This window comes from Bombina bombina, chromosome 8 (genome assembly GCF_027579735.1).
Source record: "Bombina bombina isolate aBomBom1 chromosome 8, aBomBom1.pri, whole genome shotgun sequence".
Lineage (NCBI taxonomy): Eukaryota > Metazoa > Chordata > Amphibia > Anura > Bombinatoridae > Bombina > Bombina bombina.
The window spans coordinates 247716403-247740884 of NC_069506.1; the positions used below are offsets into that span (position 1 = coordinate 247716403).

General features: G+C 38.1%; 1 protein-coding gene across 1 annotated transcript in view; it reads right to left on the reverse strand.

Moving 5' to 3' along the window:
• LOC128638159 (B-cell receptor CD22) overlaps window positions 1-24482 on the reverse strand; it is a 219260-nt gene that overhangs the window by 105187 nt on the left and 89591 nt on the right. The window lies entirely within an intron of this gene.

The following is a 24482-nucleotide window of genomic DNA, read 5'->3' on the forward strand; positions in this document are numbered from 1 at the left end:
AAAACTAAGAAATCCAGAAACAAATTTACGGAAGGATCAGTCATTTTCAGTACTCCCTATTCTGCCCAGTTCAATGAAATTGTTAACATTTTGAAAAAAATATATTTCATTATTAAAAAATGATCATTTATTGTCAACCTTACCAGAAAATTGTAGATTTGTATCTAGAAAATCCGAGACCTTGGGCTCAAAACTTGCCCCAAGTATGGTTCAAACCAACAAACACAATAGTACAACATGGCTTTATTGTAAGGGCAATTTCAAATGCAACAAATTTAATTGTAAAGCATGTAAAACATTGACACTAGGACAACAGTCTTATTCTACTGTCACACAAAGGACAATTGAAATTAACCTATATGCCACTTGTAGAACCAAATGGGTAGTATACCTCATCATCTGCAAACATTGCTAACAACAATATAATGACCAGACCTCTCACAAATTTTGTGATAGAATCAGAGAGCACCTCAGGGACGTAGAGAATTTTAATAAAGACTCAACCATAGCCAAACATTTCAGTGGTCTGCATCTAACAGGTGTTCCCAGTCTTGGAGCGCAGATAATTGAAATTGTTCACAGGAGCCCTAGGGGGTGATATACATAAATCTCTTACTAAAAGGGAACGCTTTTGGATTTTGAAATTAGACACGAGACACCCAAATGGTATTAATATAGAATGGAATGTCTCTTACTTTATAGATTGAAGTATCACCAATATATTATAGCTTATTTTCCATTACCAATATTGAGCCCTTCTTGTGTACTAAAGAATGTACTAAAATGGTTAAATATTATACTAAACCATTCCAGATCATTATGTAAACTATACTAACATTTTGCTACCATTATCAGCCATAAACCCAGTGAATTAGAGACATATACATCCTAGGTAGATTTTGTTGCCAAATAAACTATGGATTTGTACTTTAAATTCACCTTTATGTGCATGCCTTTATGTATACACACAAGCACCCGTCAGCAGACTCACAAGGACTTTGTATTGTTGTTTTATTATATACTGTTATTTTATGTTTTTGTAGATGCCACCTTAGGCTTGAAGGAGGCATTCCCATGTGTGGTCTGAATCAGGCCACTAATTGGTTAGGCGTCCCTTCAGTATGAGCTGGCACCTTTGGAGCATGTATCCTATGACTAAGTGCCACTAGGGGGCGCAAAATGCGCCAGGACAGTCTTCCTTGTATTATTGCATATCCATGCATTTTTAACTTTTTTCTAATAAAGATTATATACTTTTTATTTACCCCCTCAAGTGACCAGATATCTGTTTTTTTGCTTTAATCCTTTATAACTCATTTGATGCAAGGATATAGTCAAATTCCTGAAACCACTCTCTACCAGGGCATATATTTCTTGCCGTACTCTAACTTACATAGACTGATCTAGGCCGTTAGATCCTGAGTGGTGGCCTGGCTCAAGTTTTCATGCATCCTCCCCCTCCCGGCTTCCCGGGTGAAACAGAGAGAAAGTTTCCGTCTGAATATACAACATTGTATACTCACAGGAGGGGGAGTCAACTGCCTACCTACTATTAGCCATACATACTTGGGCCTAGGGGAGTGATAACTTGAGGTCATGAAGGAAGACCTCGCTACAATGAAGGGCCTCTTGGACGAGTTTGAGAAGCAGATGACTGCCAGATTCATCCAGCTCTCAGCCTACATTAAAGATACAGCCGCGGAAGACGATGATCCCCCTGGTGTGCCCGCTACACAAGAAGATATGTCCACTGAGCAGAGGCAGGACTTCTCTCTGCACAATGCATGCTTTTCCACCACCAATCTCCCACACCAGCGAGACCCTGAAGAACCCTTGCACTTATAGCGGACTTCCGTCCCGAAGAATGCGGCCGGCCCGATGGAGCTGGAGGTCAATTCGATCCACTGTGGAAAAGAGAGTTGCTCGGGAGACTGAAGATGCCCTCATCCGAGGCTTGGTGAGTCGGGCTGAAGGCCGATTCATGAGGGAAAATTTCTTATCCCATGCACCGATACTGCTGCACATAACTAGCACAAGGGGGGTTCTAAGGCACCAGTGCAACACCATTAAGTGTGGTGTGGGATAAATTAGAACTGCTGAACTTTACTCTGGTAGAACGGTTTAGTGTTACTCATTTTCTCACACGAACCATCCAGAGTCTTATGTAATCTGAGAGACATTGTTCTACTGTAATTTCAGACATCAGAACTGACTCTCTTATACTACTTCATTAGCTCCTTTTAAGCCGTAAAGGGACATTAAGTGGTCTAATGAATATAAAAGGTTTTATTACTACACTGCATTTACTTAATTTTCCTTGACTGCCCTTCACCTTGTGGTGCGCTGTGAGGCTGGGACTCCATTACTGAGCCTAAAACCAAGCTGATTGTTTCCCATATAGCTTCAACATATAGCTTAGATGATCAATTTAGAAAGGTAAAAACTTTTAATCCATATAGCCCATGTGAGCATGATATGTTTCATAGTCCTATACCAACTACATTATGTTTTTTAGCTACCACTTCTCCTGTGGACTAAGTAGGTATAGTAAAGGGCTTATAAAAGATGAATACTTGTTTAAAGCTTTTAATTTGTGGCTTGCTCTTTTATTAGCCACTTCAGTTATTATGTTCTCTTTTCATTTATTCTGAATGTTTCCTAAAGTCTTTATATATTTATTCAGGGGGAAAATAAGTCAGAGAAATTGTTTCTCTAAGCAATGTTTAAAGTGAGTGTTTGTTCTTTAAGTACACCTTATGCTATGCATTGATTCAGTTAAAATGATAATATTATTTAATATTACATGTACTTAGGTTTGGAGTGTCGCTAAGACAGTTTTATACAACTCATCAGGATATGAGCCCTACCCTCTATTTTATTCGACAAATGGCACACTAATAAACTGAAGTGAAAAACTACAAAAGGTCAGCTTGTCTTTATAATGTGTAATATTCACATACCATATCTTTCTAAGCCCAATTCATTCACTCTTTCAAATCTCTCATACCAACATAATGTTGGAGTAATACATGTTGACAGAGGTTCTATGGCCAGTAGATATAATGCAGTATAGTTTTGGTCACTGTTCTATATGACTAATTTTTCTTTTTTAGATTAAGAGAACTATGTCCTTGTTACCAAGCGGATCATTTTAAGAACTACTACGTAAATAGCAGCGCCTGCAGTTTAATTGACAACGAGATAGGTTCACTATAAACCAGTTTGAACATATGCCTCTCCCCTACATGCTAATTGAGCGCATCTAACTAAGCTTGCAAAATAATAATAACACAACGTTTATTGTGGCACTATTCCAGTGTATTATTTTATCTATTATTCTCTTAACTCACTTAGTACTTGTTCATCATAAATTTGCCCCCCCCCCCCTTAATCTCAAGCAGTGCCTACCCGCTGATAATATCCATACTTATATTTCTACTATGTGTCATTAGACCCAATAGGGTCTTCAATTTGACTAACACGTCTAACCAGTGTTACCAATATCAAAGGGTCCATAAGTGGCCAGCTCATTAGTCACTCATAAACACAGACATAACTTCAAAATTGAGGTTTCAGATGTTTATATTTTGGCATTCATTTTTTCTTCTGTATATGTGGTATACCTTTAACTATAACCCCTCCTATTTGGTCTCCACCCTATATAAGGACTACCTGTAACACTCATTTACTGCCTGATTATTGAAGTCTTAGCTACTCTGGTGTAGCTTTCCTTATCTCAGGTCTCCTATTGCTTGTATCCTGTGCAAGGTGGTTTACTTTGTTTACTCTAGCTGCGTCTTGAATCTCTTATGCTCAAATCGTTACTTTGTCATTACCGACTTTGGATCATTCAACGGCCGGATCTACTTTTTCACCGCTACCCGGAAGTAAGCCGCATTCACACACGCTGCCTCTCCAAACACGGATCTTCCAATGCGGTAACAGAAATATCACGGTCCTCAAGGTGGTAACGTATACGAACAATGCTAAAGCCTTTAAACTTCTTTTCTGCTTGTTTTTGTTACCATACTGAATTATTGGGCATATCCTATTACCTGCAACATCCAATATGAACAAACATTGTATGTCTGTGGAATGTCTGAACTTGTAAATATTTTAGGCTGTGTGTGATTGCGTGAAGTAAGAAGAATCATTTGTTTCTACCAATTCAGATTCTGAGCTTGTCAGTATTTCTTTTTCATCTGTGGCCTCCGGTTATATATATATATCTTGAACATAAGATATATATTATATTAAATATTCCTTATATTTATTAACACTTAAGTCAGTAGTTAATATACAAATTCATCATATATTAAATGTCTCATATTGTTTAATCAGGCTACATAGAAGTTGTTTTCTGATTACTACAAAAAAGAGCAACAAGCTCTAATTTTAGAGCTAACCTTTATAACCAATGTGCAAATACTTGTTTACTTAAATACGAAGCTCAGAATACCACATAATAATCAGGCCCAAAAAACCGAATTTTGAATTAATTAAACATTATGGATCCTAATGAAATAAAAAAGGAGTTTAATAATGTTTACCTTAAACTTGATTATTTAGCAAGAGCTGTGACTGAAGTGCAGACTGAAAATGCTGCACTGAAAACTATAGTTAAAGATTTTGTTACACAAAAGCCTCATGACCCACCTGAACCTCATATTAATTATCCACAACCTTTTTCAGGGAAACGTTCTGAGTTCAGGGAATTTAAGAATGCCTGTAATTTATTATTTTCTCTTAGACCTAAGACTTATCATACTGAGCGGATTCAAGTTTGTACCACAATATCTTTCCTACAAGGTGAACCCAGGACTTGGGCTAATAGGTTTTTTGAAAACAATAACAATATCCTGGATTCATTACAAGATTTTTTTTCTGCTTTAACTAGTCTATATCAAGACTCAAATTCTCAAATAAATGCTGAAATGAGATTGAGGTCTTTAAAACAAGGTAAGAGAAATGTGGAGGATTATACCACTGAGTTTCAGATGTGGGCAGAGGACTCTCAGTGGAATGAAATCAGTTTGAAAAATCAATATCGTTTAGGTTTATCTGAAACACTCAAAGATGAACTTTCACGTCTTGAGATCCCAGATACCCTTGATGGTCTTATTAAATTAAGTACATCTTTAGATCGTCGTTTGAGAGAAAGGAGGGCAGAAAAGGCCTCTAATGATACCTCATATAGAAGACCTTACCAAGTCACAACAAGTCATGACAAAGCTCATGACAGTGCTACCCCTATGGAGATTGGTGTACTTAGAGGACCTCTGCCACCAGAGGAAAAAATTAGAAGGAGGTTGGAAAATCTCTGTTTATATTGTGCTCAAAAAGAACATGTAGTATCTACTTGTCCTTTGTTGAAAAAACAAAAGAATGGTAAGAAAAAAACCAGTGACTTTATTTACAGCATAGCTAATGATACACACATGACTTTGTCTATTTCTTTACAGTGGGACCAGAAAAATATCCAAACCAAGGCATTAATTGATTCAGGAGCATCCGGAAATTACATTGATTCCACTTATGTAAATAAAAATCGAATACCTACTATTTGTAAACAAAATCCTGTATCTATTAAGCTGATAGATGGTTCATTAATAGAACAAGGACCTATTACACATCATACTATTCCCCTGCTTGTAACATCATTGCAGGGACACACTGAATATTTATCTTTTGATCTCATAACCATACATCAGCATACTCTCATCCTAGGCTATCCTTGGTTGAAGAAACACAACCCTCACATAAATTGGGTTTCAAATAAGGTAACATTAGATTCTGCTTTTTGTTCCCAAACTTGTTATCCACATCAAACCATAGCGTCACTTGATATTGGTTTACCCTCGTGTTATCAGGATTTGGCAGATGTATTTAATTTAAAAGAGGCAGAAAACCTTCCACCTCATAGGGAGTTTGACTGTCCTATCGATATAATACCTGGTTCCAAAATCCCTCATGGTAAGATCTATCCCCTCTCTCAAGAGGAACTCCAGTATATAAGAAACTACTTAGACGAAAATTTACGTAAGGGATTTATTTCACACTCCACATCCCCTGCAGCTGCAGGTATGTTTCTAGTAAGAAACAAGGATGGTACCATAAGACCTATTATTGATTATAGAGCATTAAATAACATCACAATAAAAAACAGATACCCGTTACCTTTAATACCTGAACTTTTGGAACGTCTAACTGGTGCAACTATTTACACCAAATTAGATTTAAAGGGAGCTTATAATTTGATTAGAATTAAAGAAGGTCACGAATGGAAAACGGCATTCAGGACCAGATATGGCCTTTTCCAATATAATGTAATGCCTTTTGGTCTGAGTAATGCTCCGGCAACTTTTCAGTTTTTTATAAATGAGATCTTTCGTGACCTGATAGACGTTTGTGTCATAATATACCTTGACGACATATTAATTTATTCTAGAACACCTCAAGAGCATGAAAAACATGTACGCTGGGTATTAACTTGTTTAAAAGAACACAAACTATATGCTAAACTGGAAAAATGTTCCTTTCATGTCACAGAAATAAAATTCTTGGGTTACATCATCAGTCCCAACAAAATTCAAATGGATCCGGAGAAGGTATCAGCAATTCTAAATTGGCCTACTCCTACTTCCACAAAATCTGTACAATGATTCATTGGTTTTGCGAATTTTTATAGGAAGTTTATAAAAAATTTCTCTTCAATCGTTAAACCATTAACAACACTCACTAGTGAAAAACAAAGATTTAAGTGGACCGAATCCGCTAGTCTTGCCTTTAATAAATTGAAAGAAAATTTTACTACAGCTCCCATTCTAGTTATGCCAGATTTTGATTCAGAATTTATCCTTGAAGTAGATGCATCCGACTCAGGTATCGGTGCAGTTTTATCACAACAAGATAAGAACAAGACTGAGATTCATCCTATTGCTTTCTATTCAAAAATGTTAACTAGTGCTGAGAAAAACTATAGCATAGGAGATAAAGAACTTCTAGCTATAAAACGTGCTCTAGATCATTGGAGACATTTATTAGAAGGTTCTAAGCTACCTTTTAAGATTTATACTGACCATAAAAATCTTGAATTTCTAAAAACAAGTAAGACCTTGTCTGCAAGACAAGCAAGATGGTCTATATTTTTTGATCGTTTCGATTTTCTCTTAACCTACAGACCAGGACATTTAAATACCAAAGCCGATGCCCTCTCTAGATTACATGAACAAGACACTCATAATCAAATTTACCAAATCATTCCAAAAGAAAAAATTATAGGTTTATTAACACCTTTAGAAGAGGAGATCTTAAAAGAATTAAAACATGAACCACCACATGGAATAGACTGTCAAAAAGATTCCAAGACTGGTCTTTTCTATCATAATTCTAAACTATATATCCCCAAACAAATTAGATCTTCTATTCTTAAACAAACCCATGACGGGACACTAGCAGGCCATCCAGGTATTTCTAAAACTATAGACCTAACCAGGAGAAATTATTGGTGGCCACTCATGGATACCTATATTACAAACTATGTAAAACATTGTGATACCTGTGCCAGAAACAAGTTAACACACAAAAGACCATCAGGTCTTTTATCTCCTCTGCCTATTCCTGACAAACCCTGGAGTACCATATCAATGGACTTTATTGTCGAGTTACCTGAATCCCACCATTACAATACTATTTTAGTTGTCATTGATCATTTAACAAGACTGGCTCATTACATTCCCCTAAAAGGTCTCCCTACAGCTTTCACTACAGCTCACGTTTTCCTAGACAACATAGTTCGCTTACATGGACTGCCCAAAGTTATAATAACTGATCGTGGTACACAGTTTACCTCTAATTTTTGGAGATCCCTATGTAAGTTAATCAAAATTGATTCTAGATACTCGACTGCTTTTCACCCTCAGACAAATGGCCTTACAGAACGACTCAACCAAACCCTTGAGCAATATCTTCGTTGTTATATATCTCATCTGCAAGATGACTGGTCATCCTATTTACCTTTGGCTGAATTCTGTTATAACAATACTACTTCTACATCTACTAAACTATCCCCATTCTTCGTTACTTATGGATATCATCCTACTACTATTTCATTGTCCTCTCAACATGTGAACTCTCCCTCAGCATTGGATTTCGCAACTACCCTACAAGAAAGACTTAACATCCTGAAAAAACATCTTTCGGAAGCTAAAGATTATCAAAAAAGGTTATATGATACCCATCACACTGCTAGCCCGGCTTATCAGATTGGAGATTTGGTACTACTCTCGACAAAGAATCTCAAACTGTCAGTTCCTAGCAAAAAGTTAGCAAACCAATATTTGGGTCCTTTTAAGATTTCTAAAATAATCAACCTCAATGCTGTGAGATTAGAGCTTCCCCAGGATTTTAAGATTCACCCCTCTTTTCATGTCTCTCTGTTAAAGCCATATCTTCCTTCACCTCAGTCTCTCTCCTTGTCTCGACCACCTCCAATACTCGTTGATGATCGAGAGGAGTATGAAGTTGAAGCTGTATTGGATTCTAGGATCCATAGGAAGAGGTTAGAGTATCTTGTGAAATGGAAAGGTTATGGTTCGGAGGATAACTCTTGGCAGCTTCATTCTGATCTTCGCACTCCCCGTCTTCTACGAAATTTTCATCGCCGCTATCCTGAGAAACCTAGTTTGGAAACCCCTGGGGTGCTTCCTTGAAGGGGGGGAGATGTGGTATACCTTTAACTATAACCCCTCCTATTTGGTCTCCACCCTATATAAGGACTACCTGTAACACTCATTTACTGCCTGATTATTGAAGTCTTAGCTACTCTGGTGTAGCTTTCCTTATCTCAGGTCTCCTATTGCTTGTATCCTGTGCAAGGTGGTTTACTTTGTTTACTCTAGCTGCGTCTTGAATCTCTTATGCTCAAATCGTTACTTTGTCATTACCGACTTTGGATCATTCAACGGCCGGATCTACTTTTTCACCGCTACCCGGAAGTAAGCCGCATTCACACACGCTGCCTCTCCAAACACGGATCTTCCAATGCGGTAACAGAAATATCACGGTCCTCAAGGTGGTAACGTATACGAACAATGCTAAAGCCTTTAAACTTCTCATCTGCTTGTTTTTGTTACCATACTGAATTATTGGGCATATCCTATTACCTGCAACATCCAATATGAACAAACATTGTATGTCTGTGGAATGTCTGAACTTGTAAATATTTTAGGCTGTGTGTGATTGCGTGAAGTAAGAAGAATCATTTGTTTCTACCAATTCAGATTCTGAGCTTGTCAGTATTTCTTTTTCATCTGTGGCCTCCGGTTATATATATATATCTTGAACATAAGATATATATTATATTAAATATTCCTTATATTTATTAACACTTAAGTCAGTAGTTAATATACAAATTCATCATATATTAAATGTCTCATATTGTTTAATCAGGCTACATAGAAGTTGTTTTCTGATTACTACAAAAAAGAGCAACAAGCTCTAATTTTAGAGCTAACCTTTATAACCAATGTGCAAATACTTGTTTACTTAAATACGAAGCTCAGAATACCACAGTATACATCATTAAAATATGTTTTATGGGGGGGCCGAGCCAATCAGGAACCAGAATGGTCGCACTAGTGTGAAGCTCCGTGAGACTTTCCCTTTGAAAGCAAAATTTAGGACCGATGAGACACATATCTCATCTGTAATTTATCTGTGAGATAATGAATGACCAGAGATCACTAATCTACAAGGATTGAATGTAGAACATCGCTGCATCACCTCCCTGGCCTTACAACGCAGAACAATGAAGCACCAGCTTTACTCTATGCTTGCATAATGCGCGCTGAGCTATATGAGCTATATGAGAGAGGGACATGAATGAAACTGGAACAAGAACACACACAAGCAGCCAGCAATACCACAATTGACAAAAACGTGAACCGTTAGGGGTTTTACTGACTGATACTACGCAAAACAGCAAACTGTAAGTACCGCAGAGCCCTCTGCCTCTTCAAACACTTCTCTAATGGAGTGGTGGCTCCCGCGACCGCAAGCCCAAACCCTACATACCAGCCAGCCTGACAAATAATACAGCACCATTACCCACAGTGGATCTGACAGATACCAGCTCAAATAAAGGGTGGGAATAACATAAGGGCTTGTACCTGGAATAGTCAGCCTCTGATGGGACTTACAAGATATCACCCTGAGCTCCCCATATCGCTCGATCCTCATTCAAACAAACGGCTACATCCTACAATAGAACTTCCCTCAGCTCTCACACACAGGCTTCTACCAGGCCTAAGCTACCTGAATAGATAACGGGGGGCGGTGTGCAGCAGACACTAGCCCCTCTCTCCTTCGCCAACTTACTGAAAGGGTGCACAAATGGCTTCTAAACGTCTCCCAAAAGGGGAAAAAGCCAAAAAAAACGGCTACAATAACTACCACTAAATTAAATTCTTACTTCAAAACATTAGAGGCAAGCACCTCTGTTTCACCCAGATCACCACACTCAAGCAGTAGTATGCATGATGAGGACATTGAATTCGCACAAGCTGAATCCGACCTCCCCTTAACAAGAGCAGACCTGAGATTTCTGCCAACAAAAGAGAATTTTGTTTCTTTTATGAACCAGGTTAGCCAACTTATAAAAGAGGGCCTAGCAGAGGTTAAAAGGGACATTACAGATTTGGGAAATAGAGTTCTCTACCTAGAAGAGTATGCGGAGGAGATCTCGGAACCTATTAACCTATATAGTATGCAAATCCAGCATAAGACCAATGAAAAAATGCAGATGCAAATGCACATAGAAGATCTTGATAACCGCGGCAGACACCAAAATTTAAGGATCAGAGGAGTCTCTGAAAATATACTGGCTGCCACGCTACCACAATACCTACAGGATCTTTTTTGCTTCCTCCTAGACATGAAAGAAGACACCAATATAGCCTTAGATAGAATGCATAGAGCGTTAAAACCTAAACCTTTAGCCACGGCACCCACGAGAGACATCATACTCCGCTGTCATAACTTTAAAGACAAAGAAAAATTACTAGCCGCAGCCAGAAAGAAAGCACCCATTAAAAAAGATGGCGACACAATACAATTTTTTGCGGATCTCAGCCCATTGACTCTTTCCAGAAGGAGGGAAATCAAGTTCATCACTTTGCATCTACAGGAGCTTGGCATTCCCTACCGTTGGGGGTTCCCCTTCGCAGTCAAAGTTGTAAAAGACAATAAAGAAACCACCTATAAGGATCTAGAGGACATTGATCACTTATGCTCAAAACTACGCATCCATATGCAAAAAAATCCCTCAGACCACAGAGCAAATGAGAGATAAGCAGACGACGGATCATCTCTTCTCAAAACCCCAACAACAGAAGGGGTTTACAGTAACAAGGAAATGCAAAAATGCCACAGCTGAGACCAGACAACCACACATAGCCACCACTGACCCACCATGAGAATTTGTTCAACCTTATAGGAATCAAGAATGTCTGCTCGAGACCATTGTTTAAAAGAATAACTTCCTACCCTCTACTGAGACATATATCAAACTTTTGATATCTAGTTGCAATATGCCCTTCTCTTCCAGTAACAAAGAGTGAAACTTATGCCCCAGTCCCTTTACCTTTAGTTTCTTCCTAATTCTCATCTATATTAAAGGTTCCTTTAACAAGGACTACACCCAAGACTTTCTTAGGGAAATCACAGCAGCATTTAGTCGCTGCTACTCCCCCCCTCGACACATTAGGAGACTGTTTGATACCCCCACTCCTGGGCATAGTTAAATATTCAATTCCCTTATGTTAGAAAACTGCCGTTATTGGTTTAATTTTGTTTGTTGTTTATTCTATTGTTTATATGTATGTTTATTGTTTTTTTGCAGCGTCCTCACAAGGTATGGCTCAAACTACTGGTTGACTCACCCCATAGTCAGTGACAATGGCACACAACTTTACTCTCAGTTGCCTTCCACGATAGACGGAACTGGTAGGTCTCAGCAACAGAACATAACATCACTTTTTGGTAAGATACATACGACTACCTCACCCATAGCACACACAACTATTGTAATAACATGGAATCAAGACCAATATTGATAACTTCACAAAATGCCAAGGGTTTAAATTCACCCACTAAGAGATTTGTAGCCTTACATTGGTTCGCAAGGCAGAAAAGCTCAGTTATATTTGTCCAGGAAACACACTTCCCCAGAGCAAACGAACCCAAATTTTCCAGTAGGGACTTCCCATTAGGATTTTTCAATTCCCTTGAGAAGAAAAAAAATGGAGTAGGAATACTCCTCAATCATACTCCACCTTTCAAACTACTTCACACCAGATCAGACAACGAAGGAAGAATCCTAATAATAGTGGGCCTCATATACAATAGACCAATCACATTAATTAATGTTTACGCCCCTAATTCAAACAGGAACCGATTCTTTAACAAACTTAAATCAATGATCCAAGGAACACATAAGGGCACAGTTGTTATGGGAGGAGACCTAAATGCCATAATAGACCCCACCCTAGACACTGCATCTTCCAACACAAAAACAACCCCATGCCCCCCAAACTCAGTATACAACTGCATTAAGCACTCAAGGCTAATAGATACATGAGGGCACAACATCCCACACAATGTAACTACACCTTTTTTTCCTACCCTTGCTCCATGTACTCCAGGATAGATCAACTATACCTTGACCAGTCCAGTTTTTCTTTACTGATAGATACAGACATAATCCCAACAGTATGGTCAGACCACTCCATGATATCCCTGAAACTGGACTGGCCAGACTCCCCATTACACCCATTTATCTGGAGACTAGATACCTACCTTCTACACCATCCCCCAACGGTACAAACCCTAACATCCACATTGCAAGAATATTTCCAACATAATGCGATACCAGACACTCACCCCCTCTCCGTCTGGGAAGCTCACAAGGTGGTGATCCACAGAGAATGCATTAAGCACAAGGCACTCCTCAAAAAATCGTATGATTCTGCATTATGCTCCTTAACTGCTAAACTACACGCACTAGAATTGCAACACAAGTGCTCCCCAACTAATCGCCCCACTTTTACCGCATTGACAAACACAAGAAATTAACTCAAAACCCTACTCTACTCGGAAGCCCAAAGGAAAGCCTTACAACTACGGAAAAAATACTTCTATGAAGGTAACCATTCAGTAACAGTCCTAGCAAACACTCTTAAAGACAGAACTACACTCACCCACATCCATAGATTAAAAAATCAACAGGGAGACTATATCCATGACAGCAAACTATTGCCAACCACTTTCGGGACTTTTACCACGTACTATACAATCTGCACATGAACACCTCTCCAGATCATATGCAAAACATGACAACATACATAGAATTATCTAACTTAAATAAATTGTCACAGAAGCAAATAGCAGATTAGGAGAAACCTATAACTCTGACAGAAATCCTGAAAGCCATATCTGGCCTCCCGGTGGGTAAGAGTCCAGGACCTGATGGTTACACTAACCTACACTACAAAACTTTTAGAACAATACTAGCCCCTCACCTATTAAAACTCTTCCACTCTCTAGATGATGACACCAAACTACCCCACGACTCCCTGGCTGCACACATATCAGTAATTCTGAAACCTGACAAGCCACAAGATGACCGAGCTAGTTACCACCCTATTTTGCTTCTCAATACAGACATAAAGATCCTAGGAAAAATTCTGGCAAATCGCATGAATTTAGTCCTCAATGACATTATATACATACCGACCAGGTGGGATTTGTCCCTAACCGGGAGGCCAGAGGCAACACCCTCGGAGCTCTGACCCTCGCTGAATATGCTAAATTCCATAATATTGAGTCAGTGCTAATGGCCATAGATGCTGAAAAAGCATTTGACCGGACTAATTGGCAGTTCTTAACATTAACAATAAAAAAACATAGGATTTGGCCCCAAAACAATAAATAGAATTTTTAGCTTATATACTCAACTGAGCGCAAAAGTAAAGGCCAGCGGAATATTATCAGCCCCGCTCCCAATTCAAAACGGCACACGACAAGGATGCCCCTTGTCTCTAATTCTATTCATACTGACGATGGAAGTCCTAGCGTCCCATGTATGCAGGAACCAAAATATTAAAGGAATCCCATTTGGCCACCATGACTATAAAATAGCTATGTATGCGGACGATATTCTTTTCTCAGTGTCCTCCCCTTTTACAACTATCCCAGAGATACTCACTGAACTAGACAACTTCAGATGGTTTTCTAATTTTCTTGTCAACAAACAAAAATCCGAAATCTTAAACATCTCACTACTTAACTCCCAAATTCAAAACCCTTTCTATGATAAGTCCGATCCGATTGAAATTGGACACAATCAAATATCTAGGGATTCATATCTCCCCCAGTCAGCTGACACTCTTCGAAAAAAACTACAACACATTACTCCTCAATACACAATGGGACCTCAAAACCTGGGTGAACAAACCTTTATCTTGGTGGGGACGAATACAGGCCATAAAGATGACCACTCTGCCTAGAATTTTATACATCTTGAAAGCCCTGCCACTCCATATCACCAGATGGTACATGACTCGACTACAAAACAGCCTTAACACATTTGTCTGGGGGAAGTGTAGACCCAGAATCAATAGAGATACAATGTATAGACCAATCTTATATGGAGGACTAGGGCTACCCAAGATTGAGGATTATTACCAAGCGGTGACATTACAGAGAGTGTTAGATTGGCACAGGAAAAGAGAACTTAAGGCATGGGTAACATTAGATTCACACTTACTTAAAACACCCCTAGTCCATGCTCTATGTTGGGTACCAAACGACCTTAGGCCACCTCAATGTCAACACCTCGATATACATAAACAGCTTTTCAAAAACTGTGATCACATAATCGCTACTAGGCCACATATCTCTACTAGTAGATCCCCTCTATTCCTAATCACACTAAACGTAGAAATGGTGGGCAGACTAGACAAAGGATTCAAGAGGCTTACTGAATGGGACTACACAATTCCACTGTTTAACTTCACAGAAGCAGGAAAGCTCTTGGAAAGAGATAAATTAAAAAACGTAGCTGACGGCAGATTCACTAATTGGCTGAAATATGCCCAATTGCACCACTACATTCACACATCTCCATTCAAAATAGACCTCCTAAGACAACTCACCCCCTTCGAACAACTGTGCCATAATAGAGAAACGTTAAAAGGAACGCTGTCCATATCTCGTAAACTCCTTATAAACAACCTTCACAACATCCTCCCATCATACACCACAAAATGGAGCTTAGACTTAGCAGAACAAATAGAACAAAGCACTTGGGACAAGATCTTTAGATCAGTTAAAAAGTCTTCGTCATCCCCAAAGATATTAGAATTAAATTATAAAATCCTTCTCCGGTGGTATTTGACCCCATTGAGACTAAACAATATATATCCAAACACGTCCCGTGTGTGTTGGCGAGGGTGCAGAGAGTGTAGTAGCTTAATACACATGTGGTGGCACTGTGATAGAGTAAGCCCCCTGTGGTTGGCCATTGAGCTGCATTTTAAACAGACTATATCAGCCGATTTCGCATTAACCCCAAACACCGCCTTATTAAATGACTTGCCTAAATTGACCTCTAGCCTAATATTACTAACCCTACAAATAGTCCTCAATAGTGCGAGGATACTGATAGTATGTCACTGGAAAAAACCTATAATACCCACTAAAAATATGTGGATAGACGAAGTAGATGAACAATTCTCTCTGGAAAAGTATGGCTACCATCGTCGTAATAAATTAGAAGCCTTCCTAAGCGCAAGGTTCATATGGGAAGAGTCACTCCTGTGACCTGCCATTCCACCCATTCCGCGCATCCTGCATACTCCCCAAACCCAAAATGCGAATAATGTTGGCCTATAGGCACCATCTCCACTGACATACGGACTAGATAACATACCTACATAGACGAAACTCCATGGTCAGGTAGATCGAGTGCATCAGAGTCACTGCTAACATCCCCGGTTATCACCCTTGGTTAGCGAGATTCAACCTTAAAGGACATATGTATGAATGTGAGAATACCTTGCGAGGTTTATTTACTTATTGATAGCATTTTTGTGAAAGCTTATTGTTTGACTTAACACATACCCTGTTTAGTTGCACTTCTGAAAGCCTGCATCAAAGAATCAGGACTGAAAAGAAGACTTTGCTCTCTTAGCAATTGTAACCAACTGTACTGACAATAACCCAGTTTTTGTTGCAAATGAACTCATATATCATTATACCTATGTTCTTCAGCAAAGTCCATAATAATAATAAAAAATAAAAATAAAAAATTATATTTTTCTTGCCCAAAACCTCAATAAAAGATTATTTAATAAAAATAATTATCATTAGTAAATTAACTTTTAAAGTAGAACTGTTTTCTACAGTATTGAGTGCATGATCAGGATGAAATAAAGTAAATTAGAATTATATTTGACAATATAAATTTATATAAACATATTTTTGCTATATTTTGCATTTACAAGAAATATGTTGGTTCTCCAGCTGTGAGAAAGACTTTTCTGCAGGAAGGAAAGGCTTCACATTTACACTATTCAGTATGAATACAGCAATGTAGTTGTCAGTTGTTTCAGTCAAGTAATTTGCACTTTCTGGAATGCAAAGATTTTTGCGCTATTGAGAGCAACTGCACTAAAGTTACATTAATAGAGTTCCTATTTTGCACTCGTATTACAAGTTAAGTCAAATGAAAGCAAGTGAGCGAAAGAAGAAAATATTTTTTTTCTTTTAAAATAAAACAAATCTCTATAAATTTATGTATGTCTGTATATCTATCTATCTGTTTATCTATCTATCTATCTATCTATCTATCTATCTGTCTATCTATGTATCTATCTATCATCTATCTATCTATCTATCTATCTATCTATCTATTATCTATCTATCTATTAAAAAAAAACAAAAAAAACAAACAAAACATATTTTATATTTATTATAGGTATAAATGTGTGTAATACTTTATTTAGAACTAGTCCTAAAGACGGATGTACATGGGCCATTTTCTGCAGTGCTGCAGTCCCACCTGCCCTTGCTTCCAGTCTTGAATTGACTGATTTAGCCATGTCATTATTGATCTTTATAGAGTTCTAAATGTAGAAAGCATGTGCAAAAACACAATCTAATCATATGGAAAGCTCAAAAGTGACTTATCTGAAAATGTTAAAATTATGTAAAAAAAAACAAGGGTGAATCTCTGAGTGTTTTATATGTTATTTTTTAACTTTTAAGGATGTACCTTTAGTACAAATTCATGTGCTCAAGAATTGTCTTAGAACTATGATAAATTGATAAACTTTTCTAAAGCATTGTGATCTATTATATGACATTGATGAAATTAAATCTTAAAATAAAATATCCCTAGCACAGGGTCCAAATGAAACTTGACTGAGTATTACTGCTAGAGTTAGTGTCACCAGAATGACTTAGCGGCGCATTTTTGGTGGGTGTAGCTGTAAATCATTTCTCTTTGAATCAAATTGTTTGCCTTGTGTCAGCTGTTTGTTCTGAAGCTGGAGATGGAGAACACCCCCACCACTGGCCTTTTTCAGCAGAGGTAAATTAACATACTGCTATCCACCAGATATTGTTGTATATACTTATTCCTTCCAATGAAATCAGCCATCTCCTAAGATTAGAATGTTCACTCCGCCCCAACTTGGACTCAGGTCCTCTGGATTGTTTAGTATATCAGAGTCATGGAGGAATATGTGCCCTTTACCAATAATAGAATGAACCTGTACTCTGAGATTTGGGAGTTATTGGTGTTCCAACCATAACAGCTTCAAGTTGATTAAGGAAGAAGGGAAAGAGAGGAGGAGGAAGGAGAAAAGGGGAGTGAAAGAATGTTGGCTGCAAGAAAGTGGGCTGCTATGCCTCTCTTCATTTTTTCCCTCTCCTTTTTCCTTTTTGAATTCTATGACACCGAAAAAATAAGACTTGGTTTTTCTGACTATATACTGTGTACAATCCTTGTTTATCATATAAGCCATTGGTACTGTTTGTGAAGTTCTTCCTTTTCTGGACTATTGACGATGGTGAATAACCATCTTGCATTTATCTAATTCTATGTACAGCAGTATTTGTTGCAGTCACAATAACAGCTTGGGAAGACCTTCCTTGTCTGGACTATTATAGACTTCTGTGGAGTAACCAGATTGTATTTATCTAATTCTATATAGCACTTTTCAGATAGTTGAGTATAGTGTGGATACTTATTACTCATATGTGTCAATGCTTCTGCTATTCCCCATATGTTCTTTGTTTTATAAAAGCTTAATAAAACATTATTTTTTTTAAAAAAAAATGGTCAGATTGTGTTTCAACAGCTTCACGATTAGAATTTAAAAAAGTAAAAAAGAAAAAAAAGTCAGAGAAATAGCTAAATGTATGTTTAGTAATTGAATAGAATATGAGGTGTTTTTGCAGTCAAAGGGTGAGATTACATATGCTGCGCAGGCTTCAGCGCAACTGCTGAAACCCGCGTCGCCTGTAATTTCACCTTGCACATCGGGGAATCACATAAACTGTGCCGGCAGTTCATATACTGCTGTAATTTGGATAAACTGGCAATATCCAGAAATGTGAGTTAATACGCATTGCTGGAGTCGCCAGTGACTTACAGCAGTTTAGAAACTGCCGGAGCATAAGAAAAACAAAAAAAATCGTACATTGCCCGTAAAAGCCTCCCAAAAATATACACAAAAAACCCTATACCCGCCATCACGCCACATCACAAAAACTAATACATGTATTAACCTCTAAACCGCCACCCCCCAAAACGCAATATCCCTTAATAAACTATTAACCCCTAATCCGCGATCCCCCCACATTACAATCACCTAATAAATGTATTAACCCATAATCCGCCATACCCCCACATCACCAACTACCTAATAAAGTGATTAACCCCTAAACCACCATACCCCCACAACGCAAATAAACCTAATAAACGTATTAACCCCTAAACCGCCATTCCCAAACATCGCTCACACTAACTAAACGTATTAACCTCTAAACTGCAGTTCCCAAACATCGCCGACACTAACTAAACCTATTAACCCCTAAACGCCGTTTCCAAATATCGCCAACACTAACTAAACCTATTAACCCCTAAACCGCAGTTCCCAAACATCGCCAACACTAACTTAACCTATTAACCCCTAAACTGCAGTTCCCCGACATCGCCGACAGTAACTAAACACTAAATACACCTATTAACCCCTAAACCACCGATCCCAAACAATGCCAACACTTACTAAAACTATTAACCCCTAAACCCCAGTCCCCTGACATCACCGACACTAACTAAACACTAAATAAACCTAGTAACCCCTAAACCGCAGTTCTCAACATCGTCAAAACTAAATAAACCTATTAACCCCTAAACCGCCGTTCCCAAACATTGCTCACACTAACTAAACTTATTAACCTCTAAACCGCAGTTCCCAAACATCGCCGACACTAACTAAACCTATTAACTCCTAAACCGCCATTCCCAAATATCGCCAACACTAACTAAACCTATTAACCCCTAAACCTCAGTTCCCTGACATAGCTGACACTAACTAAACACATTAACCCATAAACAGCTGTCCCCACATAGCAACAACTTAATAAAAAATATTTAAACCCCTAAACCCAACACCCCCTAACTTTAACATAATTAAAATAGACCTAAATTAAAGTTACAATTATTAACTAACTACCTATTTAAAAATAAATACAAACTTAACTGTGAAATAAAAATAAAACCTAAGCTTACACTAATTAAACCTAACATTAAAAAAAATTAAAAAAATAACATTACAAAAAAAAATGAAAACTACAATTACAAAAATAAAAACCACTAAAAATATTTTTTTTTTTTAAAAACTACCATTACTAAAAATAACAAAGGAAATGATCCAAAACAATTAAAATTATTCCTATTTTAATACCCCTTTAAAAAAAAAAACACCCCAAAATAAAAAAAAAAACTAATTAATAATAAACTATCAAGGGCCCTTAAAAGGGCCTTTTTTAGGGCATTGCCCTAAAGTTAACAGCTCTTTTGCAATCAAATAAAAACAAACACCCACTAACATTACAAACCCTCACCCCCCAAACCCACAAAATAAAAATAAACCTAATCTACCTATTGCCCCAAAAAGGGCATTTGTATGGGCATTGCCCTTAAAAGAACATTCAGCTTTTTTTCCGCCCATTAAAAAAAAAAAATGCCTAATCTAAAAAAAAAAAAAAAATCCCATTACAAATAATAATAAACTAAATTATCCAAAATAATAAAAATTATTCCTATTCTAATACCGTTTTAAAAACAAATCCACCCCAAAATAAAAAAAACTCTAATCTATAATAGACTACCAATAGCCCTTAAAAGGGCCTTTTGTAGGGCATTGCACAAAAGTCAAGCAGCTCTTTTGCTAAAAAAATAAAACTAACACCCCCTAATATTACAAACCCCACCCCCCCAATCCACAAAATAAAAAAAAAACCTAACTAAAAAAACCTAATCTACCCATTGCCCTGAAAAGGGCATTTGTATGGGCATTGCCCTTAAAAGGGCATTCAGCTCTTTTACTGCAATTAAAAGGGCATTTAGCTCTTTTTCGGCCTATTAAAAGCCCTAATTTAAAAAATACCCCCCCCCCAAAAAAACAACCTAACACTAACCTCAAAATCGGTACTAACAGTTGCTGAATTCCGGCGAAAGATCTTCATCCCAGCGGCGAGGCATCTTCATCCAGGCAACTCCATCTTCATCCATCGCGGGACCGGCATCTTCTTCATCCCTGAGGAGGCGGAGCGGTCAATGCGCGGAGGCAGAGGTAGAGGCGGAGGTCCATCGGTCTGACGTGGAGGTCCTCTTCATGCGATCATCCGCCGTACAATGAGGATTCAATGAAAGGTTTGAATCAGCCAATAGGAATAAGAGCTGCTTAAATCCTATTGGCTGTTCAAATCAACCAATAGGATTTAAGCAGCTCTAATTCCTATTGGCTGATTTTAATTTTTCAGCCAATAGGAATGCAACGGTACCCCACTATTAAAGGGGTACCTTGCATTCAATGCTCATTGTGCAATGGACAATCTCATAAAGAGGACCTCCACATTGGACCGATGGACCTCCACCTCCGTGCATCGACTGCTCCGCCTCTGCAGGGATGAAGAAGATGACGGTCCAGCGATGGATGAAGATGGATCCGCCTGGATGAAGATGCTTCCCCGTTGGGATGAAGATCTTTTGCTGGACTTCAGCAACTGTGAGTACCGATTATGGGGTTAGTGTTAGGTTTTTTTGGGGGGGTGTTTTTTTTTTTTTTAGATTAGGGCTTTTAATGGGCCGAAAAAGAGCTTAATGCCCATATAAATGCTCTTTTCAGGGCAATGGGTAGATTAGTTTATTTTTATTTAATTTTTTTTTATTTTGTGGGTTTGGGGGGTGGGGGTGTGTAATGTTAGGGGGGTTTGTTTTTATTTGTTTGCAAAAGAGCTGTTAACTTTAGGGCAATGCCCTACAAAAGGCCATTTTAAGGGCCCTTGGTAGTTTATTATAGATTAGGTTTTTTTTATTTTGCAGTCTTTTTTTTTTTTAAATTGGCTGAATTCTATCAGCCAATCGGAATTAAGGTAGGAAAAATCCTATTGGCTGATTGGATCAGCTAATAGGATTGAAGTTCAATCCTATTGGCTGCTAGGATTTTTCCAACCTTAATTCCGATTGGCTGATAGAATTCTATCAGCCAATCGGAATTCAAGGGACGCCATCTTGGATGACGTCATTTAAAGGAACCTTCATTCTTCAGTTGGACTTCGTTTGAAGAGGATGCTCCACGTCAGATGTCATGAAGATGGACCCGCTCCGCGCCGGATGGATGAAGATAGAAGATGCTGTCTGGATGAAGACTTCTGCCCGTCTTGAGGACTTCTTCTGGTCGGCTTCGAGGAAGACTTCTGCCCCTCTGGAGGACCACTTCGCCCGGTTTCGTTGAGGACTTCGGCCCGGCTGGGTGAAGACTTCTCAAAGTAGGGTGATCTTCAAGGGGTTAGTGTTAGGTTTTATTAAGGGGGGATTGGGTAGGTTTTAGAGTAGGGTTGGGTGTGTGAGTGGTGGGTTTTAATGTTGGGGGGGTATTGTATTTTTTTTTACAGGTAATAGAGCTGATTACTTTGGGACAATGCACCGCAAAAGGCCCTTTTAAGGGCTATTTGTAATTTAGTAGTTTAGATATTTTTTTTTTACATTGTATTTAATTGTAGTTAGTTTAGGTAATTAATTTAATTATAGTGTAGTGTTAGGTGTAATTGTTACTTAGGTTAGGATTTATTTTACAGGTAAATTTGAATTTATTTTAACTAGGTAGCTATTAAATAGTTATTAACTATTTAATAACTATTGTACCTAGTTAAAATAAATACAAAGTTGCCTGTAAAATAAAAATAAACCCTAAGATAGCGACAATGTAACTATTAGTTATATTGTAGCTAGCTTAGGGTTTATTTTATAGGTAAGTATTTAGTTTTAAATAGGAATAATTTAGTGAATATTAGTAATTTTCTTTAGATTTATTTAAATTATATTTAAGTTTAGGGGTGTTAGGGTTAGGGTTAGACTTAGGTTTAGGGGTTAATACATTTAATATAGTTTAGGGGTTAATAAAATTTAACGAATGTTTGCGAGGCGGGAGTGCGGCGGTTTAGGGGTTAATATATTTATTGAAGTGGCGGCGATGTCCGGTCGGCAGATTAGGGGTTAAAAAATGTATTTAAGTGTTTGCGATGTGGGGGGGGGGGCTCGGTTTAGGGGTTAATAGGTAGTTTATGGGTGTTAGTGTACTTTTTAGCACTTTAGTTAAGAGTTTTATGTTACAGCGTTAGCCCATAAAACTCCTAACTACTGACTTTTAAATGCGGTAGGAGTCTTGACAGGAGAGGGTGTTCCGCTCACTTTTTCCAAGACTCGTAATACCGGCGTTATGCAAGTACCATTGAAAAGATAGGATACGCAATTTACGTAAGTGGATTTGCGGTATGGTCGAGTCGTGGAAAAAAAGTGAGCGGTACACCTGTACCTGCAAGGCTCGTAATACCAGCGGGCGTTAAAAAGCAGCGTTGGGACCTCTCAACGCTGCTTTTTAAGGCTAACGCAAGACTCGTAATCTAGCAGTTCGTTTGTTATTTTTTGCAATGACAGTTTTTTTATTTTTTGTAATTGTAGTGTTTATTATTTTTTGTAATTGTAGTTTTATTTTTTTTTTGTAATATTAGGTTTTAGTGTAAGCTTAGGTTTTATTTTTATTTCACAGGTAAGTTTGTATTTATTTTAAGTAGGTAGTTAGTAAATAGTTATATTGTAGCTAGCTTAGGTTTTATTTTTATTTCACAGGTAAGTTTGTATTTATTTTTAAATACGCACGGCTAGATTTGGAGTTTTGTCGGTAACGACCCGAAAAACTAACGCCCGCGTTTTACTAGCCGAACCATAAAAATAACTCTGGTATCGAGAGTCCACATAAAGGCTGCGTTAGGCTCCAAAAAAGGAGCGTATAGCATTTTTAACGCAGCTTCAACTCTCGATACCAGAGTTGCTTACAGACGCGGCCAGCCTCAAAAACGTGCTCGTGCACGATTCTCCCATAGGAAACAATGGGTCTGTTTGAGCTGAAAAAAAAACTAACACCTGCAAAAAAGCTGCGTTCAGCTCCTAACGCAGCCCCATTGTTTGCTATGCGGTAACCCTTCCGACGTCTGCACTTAACACTCTAACATGTACCCCGAGTCTAAACACCCCTAACCTTACACTTATTAACCCCTAATCTGCCGCCCCCGCTATCGCTGACCCCTGCATATTATTTTTAACCCCTAATCTGCCGCTCCGTAAACCGCCGCTACTTACATTATCCTTATGTACCCCTAATCTGCTGCCCCTAACACCGCCGACCCCTATATTATATTTATTAACCCCTAATCTGCCCCCCACAACGTCGCCTCCACCTGCCTACACTTATTAACCCCTAATCTGCCGAGCGGACCGCACCGCTATTATAATAAAGTTATTAACCCCTAATCCGCCTCACTAACCCTATCATAAATAGTATTAACCCCTAATCTGCCCTCCCTAACATCGCCGACACCTAACTTCAAACATTAACCCCTAATCTACCGACCGAATCTCGCCGCTATTCTAATAAATGTATTAACCCCTAAAGCTAAGTCTAACCCTAATACTAACACCCCCCTAAGTTAAATATAATTGAAATCTAACTAAATAAATTAACTCTTATTAAATAAATTATTCCTATTTAAAGCTAAATACTTACCTGTAAAATAAATCCTAATATAGCTACAATATAAATTATAATTATATTATAGCTATTTTAGGATTT